The sequence below is a fragment of the Triturus cristatus genome, chromosome 3_2, assembly GCF_964204655.1.
Source record: "Triturus cristatus chromosome 3_2, aTriCri1.1, whole genome shotgun sequence".
NCBI classification, from domain to species: Eukaryota; Metazoa; Chordata; class Amphibia; order Caudata; family Salamandridae; genus Triturus; species Triturus cristatus.
Genome location: NC_140584.1, coordinates 769,014,787 through 769,021,370, shown reverse-complemented (window position 1 = coordinate 769,021,370; position 6,584 = coordinate 769,014,787). Strand labels below are relative to the sequence as shown.

General features: G+C 40.6%; 1 long non-coding RNA gene across 2 annotated transcripts in view; it reads right to left on the bottom strand.

The window, feature by feature from the left end:
* Positions 1-4,137: 4,137 nt before the first annotated feature.
* Positions 4,138-6,584, bottom strand: part of LOC146858065 (uncharacterized) — an 87,137-nt gene continuing 84,690 nt past the window's right edge. For both annotated transcript variants that reach the window (XR_014979652.1, XR_014979651.1), the window contains exons 3-4: positions 5,924-6,105; positions 4,138-4,549 (exon numbers count right to left, since the gene is read on the bottom strand). This is a non-coding gene — a long non-coding RNA (uncharacterized LOC146858065). The remainder of the gene's footprint in view (positions 4,550-5,923; positions 6,106-6,584) is intronic.

Sequence of the window (6,584 nt, the reverse complement as noted above, 5' to 3'; positions counted from 1 at the left end):
CTCCTAAAAAGTACTTTTACTAAATATCTTGGTCCACTTGTATGAAGCACTGGTCACAAAATACTGGTCGCATTTTGAAACCAGTATTTTTAAACCTTTGTGAAGGTTTGCCAACCGACCTATGTACTAATAGGTTGGATTGCAAAATGCCAAATTGCAGTGGGTCACAATACAACCTGCCTCATGAATGCTAATTAGGTAGGTCAAAATGAGACCAACTATGATTCACAGCCATCACAGGGAGAGTGGCCTGCTTGGATCAGCAGATCACCATTAATGTAATTGCTTTTAAATAAAGCAATAACATATAGATTTTTTAAATGCAGCCCATTGTCCTAAAAGGAAAACAGTATCCTTTTAAAAGAAAACCTAATAAAAGAAAAGTTCAAATATTTTTTATTCAAGAGTAGGGAGGGGAACACCGCATACTCTGTAATGTTTTGTGTTTTGTCAACATTAATGAAGGGTTACCATGACATTTGTGTAGTCAGTAAAATATTAATGTTTTGAACCTGATTTTGGCTACAAAAATATTTCATCCCATTCAAAATTGGTATTTGATAGGGACACCCTAAATATATCATTTACTAATACTGATTTGGTATTGAGTGGAAAACCCAAATTGTGATTTGAAAACGTGTTACTGCATTGAAATTTGGATTTGCTACATACCGAAATGTATTTTTGAAGGTCCAAACTGTCCGATATTGCAAATCAGACCTTTTGTGAACACAAAATGCCTTTGCATAACTGGCCCTTGTTCTTGTTAGCCCTTTCTTAAATGTCCACCGTTTTCAATCCCAATAATATGCTGAAAGTTGGATTTTCATTCAACAACCATGTGAAGTCTAGGAGTTGTGCTCTCAGTTTATACACACCAGGAAACAATTTTATTCACACAATTTTATATAGTGCAACCCAGGTCCAAGAACCTTGGACGGCTTTATATGTGCACCAGAAAATGTTACCTGTTATTTAGGTTTTGCCTAGGACAGCGCCTGCAAGAGGTCTTGTTTTATATACAGTGGGCTTGGAGGCCACCTATTACTTACCATTGGTTGGCTTCGTTGTCACTCAACTTTGCTTGCAACTTATTGGTCGGCTGCCATAAGTTTCCTTCCTCTTTGTTTGTTTGTCTCTCCCCTGGAGTATTGATGCAATACTTGCATCCTTCCACTGCTCATTTTATTAGGTGCTACTTTTTTTTTAATAGGTTTGAGCACTCTACCAGCGTGGGTCTTTTACATCTGACTCCCTCATGTACTTCTCCCTTCTTTCTGTCTGTTTAATTGCTTTCTCCGCTCACTGTTATCCATGTTGTAGCTTGTCCCCTCTCACTTTCCTCCAGCTCGCTGTGCTGTTGCTTGCTACCTTCCAATCTCCGTGCTGTTACGTGCTTGTCCCAAAATGCTGTCCGTGTTCTTGCCGGTCCCTTACCACGCTTTGTATTCTTGCTTGCTCCCTCCCTCCCTCTTTCCTCTTGCTGTCCATGTTGCCCCTGTACCTGCCGTAACAAAAAAAGAGAGAGATATGGTGCTGCCAATGATGGCTGCATCAGAGCACTTATTTAAAAAGAAAACTTTAGGCCCTGCACCCCACCTCCCATTTTGTGCAAAAATTAAAGAGAGGTGCTGCCTTTCACCTTTTTTAGAGGTTGCACGCTCACTTCTGTTACGACTCAGGTGCGCACACAGCTCAGAAAAGTATGCACATAGATACTCCATTGCTGCACAGCAAAAAAAATAATTAGAGGGAACATTGCTTAGCACTAGAAAGGTTGCCCCATAAAATCATTTATTATCTATAAGACTTCCTGCCAATACCAAATCCCAATGTGTTATCAGCATCAAAGATGATAGAATACCTAATACCTGAACTACCCAAGCTTGGATTGGATGAAGTAACTTTAACTATTGCAACGGTGAGTGACTGCTTGTGTGAGTGATGATTTAAGGTTATTGATGATTCATGTGGTAGTAGACAGTGAGGGAGGGTGCGTTGAACTATAATATGAGAAATCTCTTGAGATGATTATTGATTTTCTTTGTTTGGGGCTTGCGTGATGGGCGCTCATTTTTTCCCCCCTGTAAGTGTTTAACCCTTTCACACTTAGCCAGATTTAATTGCAGGTTGTTCTCTTTTTTCTGGTTCTTCAGAGACCATAACAGTCACTTTAGTTAACAAACAAAACCTATGCAAAATACTGAAATTCTGTTTCTCTACTTGTTCTTCAACATCAGTGCACTCCACATCTATCATGCTTAGCTCATCATGATTTATGATGATGATTACCAGTTTGGGATGTCATTACTTGGAGTCAGGAGGAGTATCATGGAAGAACTCAGGGAGGGAGCTGCAGGACTACCGCATCAACAGCTAGAAGCAAGAAGATATATAGTATCAACTTCAGTTCAAAGGTAAACCAAGAGTCTGATGCCTAGTACTCAGCTGTGTTGACTAGAGAGAGGTGTGTTTGTTAAATGCTGCTCCGTGTGTGTGTGTGTGTGTGTGTGTGTGTTGGACTGGTGGCTAACGTGATACTCTGAGTCTCCCTTTTGTTTTTTCTGCTCTGCCTCTGAGTCTTCTTGTTACACTCCTCATAAAGCTTACCTTCCTTTCGACCTTTTCCTTGATGCTAAAATACAGTTTCTCTTTTTCAATCTGCAGGCCTTCTTCTAGTCTCCTTCACAAATGGAAGGCGAAATCTAGCTTTGCTCAACAAAACTCCTGCTTACCTACCAGACCATTGCAGATAGGCCCTAAAGAGTGGACATTCCCAAAGAGAATGCAGATGCACCACTCAATTTTGCAATACAGTATAATTTTTCTTTTAACAATCATATTAACTAAAATAAGTGGGTAGGATCACTCCCCAAAATAGAAGACAGAACATTTAGATAACTGATAAATTGGGTCTCTGGGGGAAAGGACGGTTTGCAATGCATTAATCTGTACTCTGTGATACTCATTCCTTTGTTTCCATCTAACAACAGATTGGTGGAAAATGATGCCCTGCTGCTTATTGCCCATATGAATGCTGGCCTTCTGTTGTAGTGTTTGTCTTCATCAAACCTTTCCCCAAATCCAATTACCCATCTATTCATCAAACCCCTAACGCTCTTCCCCAGAGCTATGTGATTTATTGAGGTGTGGCTTAAATTATACCATCAATGGATCACATACTTGGTGGGCCGAATGAAGTGAAAGCAACACTAACTTACTGCAGAATATTCTAAGCGGTAGCCAGCACCAGCTCATTACCAACATGTGCATTAAAATTGATCCATATTTATTTTAGCTATAGAATTAATAACATCAATTGTCAGCATCATCATTCAGGCCTAGTGCTGCCTAACTGTAAATGCCTAAGCTAAGCTTGTCCACTTCAGACTTTGAGTCCATTTTTTATATCTTGGGAATTTCAAAAACAATACTGCTAGCTCTACATTAGCCAAATATTACTAGCTTTGCATTTTTTTCAGTTTTAACACAATCAGGCATTCTCATTGTGTCCTCACATAGTACAACGCTGATATCAATCCTTTGTAAATCTTTGATAAATATATTACCCACTTACTCAGTCTTTCTACTTCCATTTAGTTGCCTACGATGGATAATCAGTCAATCATTCATATCAATTCTACATTTGGAGCACACCTGTGTGGAACTGGCAGTGGGATCTTGCTTGTTAAATTGTGATGCCTCCCTGGTTATTGCTGCATGTATATTCAGGTAAGACAACTAATATTGATGAAATTTTAATTAGCAAAAAATAAAATAGCTGCTACTGTTTTTTCATTTAATTAAATAGTAGTACACAATATGGGTAATTATGGCAGCATTCTCCATATTGATCAAGATATTTTGAAAAGTATGAGCCTAGACTCTATAACTAAGTGCTACACACTCTCTTAAGTTACAAGCACATAAAAAGGCTGCATAAAACGACTTGAATGCAACAGTGCAAAGTAAAAGTAAAAGAAATAACTTCAGGCATAAATTTAGATTTTTAAAAAAATGTTTTTCCTTCTATTTGTTTACAAAGAAAACAGCAACATGCCCACTTCCCTTCCCAAACAAAACTGACCTAAGCCCTAAAACTCAAAATGTCCAAGAAAAAGTCTACCCAAACTCCCTTCCCACCCTCTCCACCCAGCCCCAACAAACAACAAATCCCTCCCACCAATGCAAGCATTTTAAAAAAGGGTTAGAAATGAGTATTATGTATGCTGGTCCAGGCTCTGTTCTATCACGGTAAGCCGGCCCTCAATGATGTCCAGCTGCTGCAGGATGTGGCGCAGCAATTGACTGTTGCCAGTGTGGTGGGGGTGGCAGCAATTGGCTGGTGGCAGAACCAGCGATGGGGTGGCTGGAGGCAATGGGGAACTATCTGTTCTGGGGCCCAGCTGTTGTACATCCATTTCCTCCTCCTCCTCTCCCATGACCACCAGCCACCGGTATTCCATCTGGATATGCTCCAGACCCTGCCGCCGCAAATGGACCGAAATCACCGGCCTGTTGGGTGTTCCAGCTGGACCAGTAGGAGCAGCTATATTGAGAAAAACAAAAAAGACCAATTGTAAATAATGCTTTGTTTAAACAATTGTTTTAAATTACTGGGTGGCACAGTAGCAGTACATTGCTGGTCCCCTAGGGATATCAAAATGTATTTGATGTGATTATGATTAGGAGAGTCACAAGGCCAATTTTATGATTTACCCACACATGCTGACAAACTTAAAAAGTGTGGCGGAAAAGTATTAACAGGCAGAGAATAGGATTAAAAAACTTGACATCAAATCATGCACTGACGCCCAATTTACTCTTTAGCCTAGCCCACCACCATGTATTTCCTAAAAATTCACTTGCTGGGCAGTAACCAAGGAAAGGAAACTTGATTTTCTGTACTGCAGGGGGTAGGGTAGAGGGATTAGAGAGGTAGGCTAGAGATTTTTTTTATATATAATAGAGGGGCCACACCTCTGATCATCGATTCATCATCATTGACTTTTAAAGTCACAGTTAAATTCAAAAGGGAAAAATCTGAATATGTGTAAATTAAATCTGTTATGGGAAACCATGAAATATATTCTAAATTCACTTCACATGGGTATCGCATTAAATGTGGCATATGCCAAGAATGTTTTTTCCAATTTGGTTGGCTGGGATGGACTAACTTCGGAAAAGATTAAGAAGTGAAGTACTAAGAGGTAACTGAGTGGGCGAAGGGACAACACACCTTGTGCATTCAGTTTGCAATGCATGGAAAACATTCTAAATCCCGCATTAACTGAAGTGGACCCACATTACACAGCCAACACTGCAGTCACAAATTGATTGACCCATACTGCACTTTGGTAATAATTGTCAAAAATGCCATGGGCGGGGAGGGAGATGATGAATGATAGGTAGGTTAGATCTGGCTCTCTTACAAATACAGCGAGTCGAGAGAGTAGAACAAAGAATAAAAATTAAACCCCCCCCACTTAGAACCATAGCTTTGAATGATATTGATAACCCTACATAAACCAAGTAAGAAAAGTAGGAGAGCAGCATGCTCCTCATGATAAGAAGAGCTGTCTTGCTTATTCATCCAAACAATCCAAATATTAATTCATCCTTTCATTCTAATTCACCCATAGCGACATTGACTAAGCTTTCACTTCTCCCATCCAGACTTTCACCAAAATGTCCACTACATTAATCACCAATTCGATAGCACCCCTTTCTTCAAACCATCCTTTCACCCATAAATCCCTTTATCTACCCGTGCACACTTTCACCCACCCACCCTTTCACTCATATATCATTTTCTTTCTTTTAAGTTACCTTCCGCTCATTCATGTCTCCCTCAAGCCATTAAAGGTCATTACGTGAGATTTCGCTGTGTTGCAGATAGAAGAGGCCATAATAACATAATCACCTCTGTTGCTGGTAAACCTGGAGGGGTGAGTTCACTTGATGGTCATTTTTGATGACGACAAGTGATTCCATGGAAAGTATGTGATTTATCAGTGCCCATCCCTGCAGAGGCTTCGCCCCCTTCAACTGGCCTGTCTCCTCCTGCAGTGGCACTGGAGCCGGCTTCACTGATGTTCTGCATGGCTAGAATAAAATATTGCACATAATTTAGATCCCAGATACGCAACCCCAAGAACAACTGCAGTACTACAGCTCAGTTAGCACGTCAGTATCTTCCAAATATCACTCTGAGCATTTGATTAGTTGGTTCACAAAGTTAGACAAGCAAGGTGTGGAATAATGGTCAATGAAAGACATGGAGTTGGTTTGCAAATCAAACACAAGGAGATGATGGACGGAGCACTGACACTTTTCAGACACTCACCCCTACAGATCTGGGTTTATCCATCATCATTCTTTAGATCACTTCGCCACTCCAGTTCAGACCCAGCCATATACAAATCAATCTTGACTCTGTTCCTCATGGGAGCAGTCCAACCCGAACTGCCAAGCCAGCACTTCCCTAGACCAGAAACAAGCATCCTGGGACTGGTTTCGGGGTTTCAACCCGCATCAGCCAGGCTAGCTTGAATCCAGTGGGAAAGTGATCAAGGAACCCATGT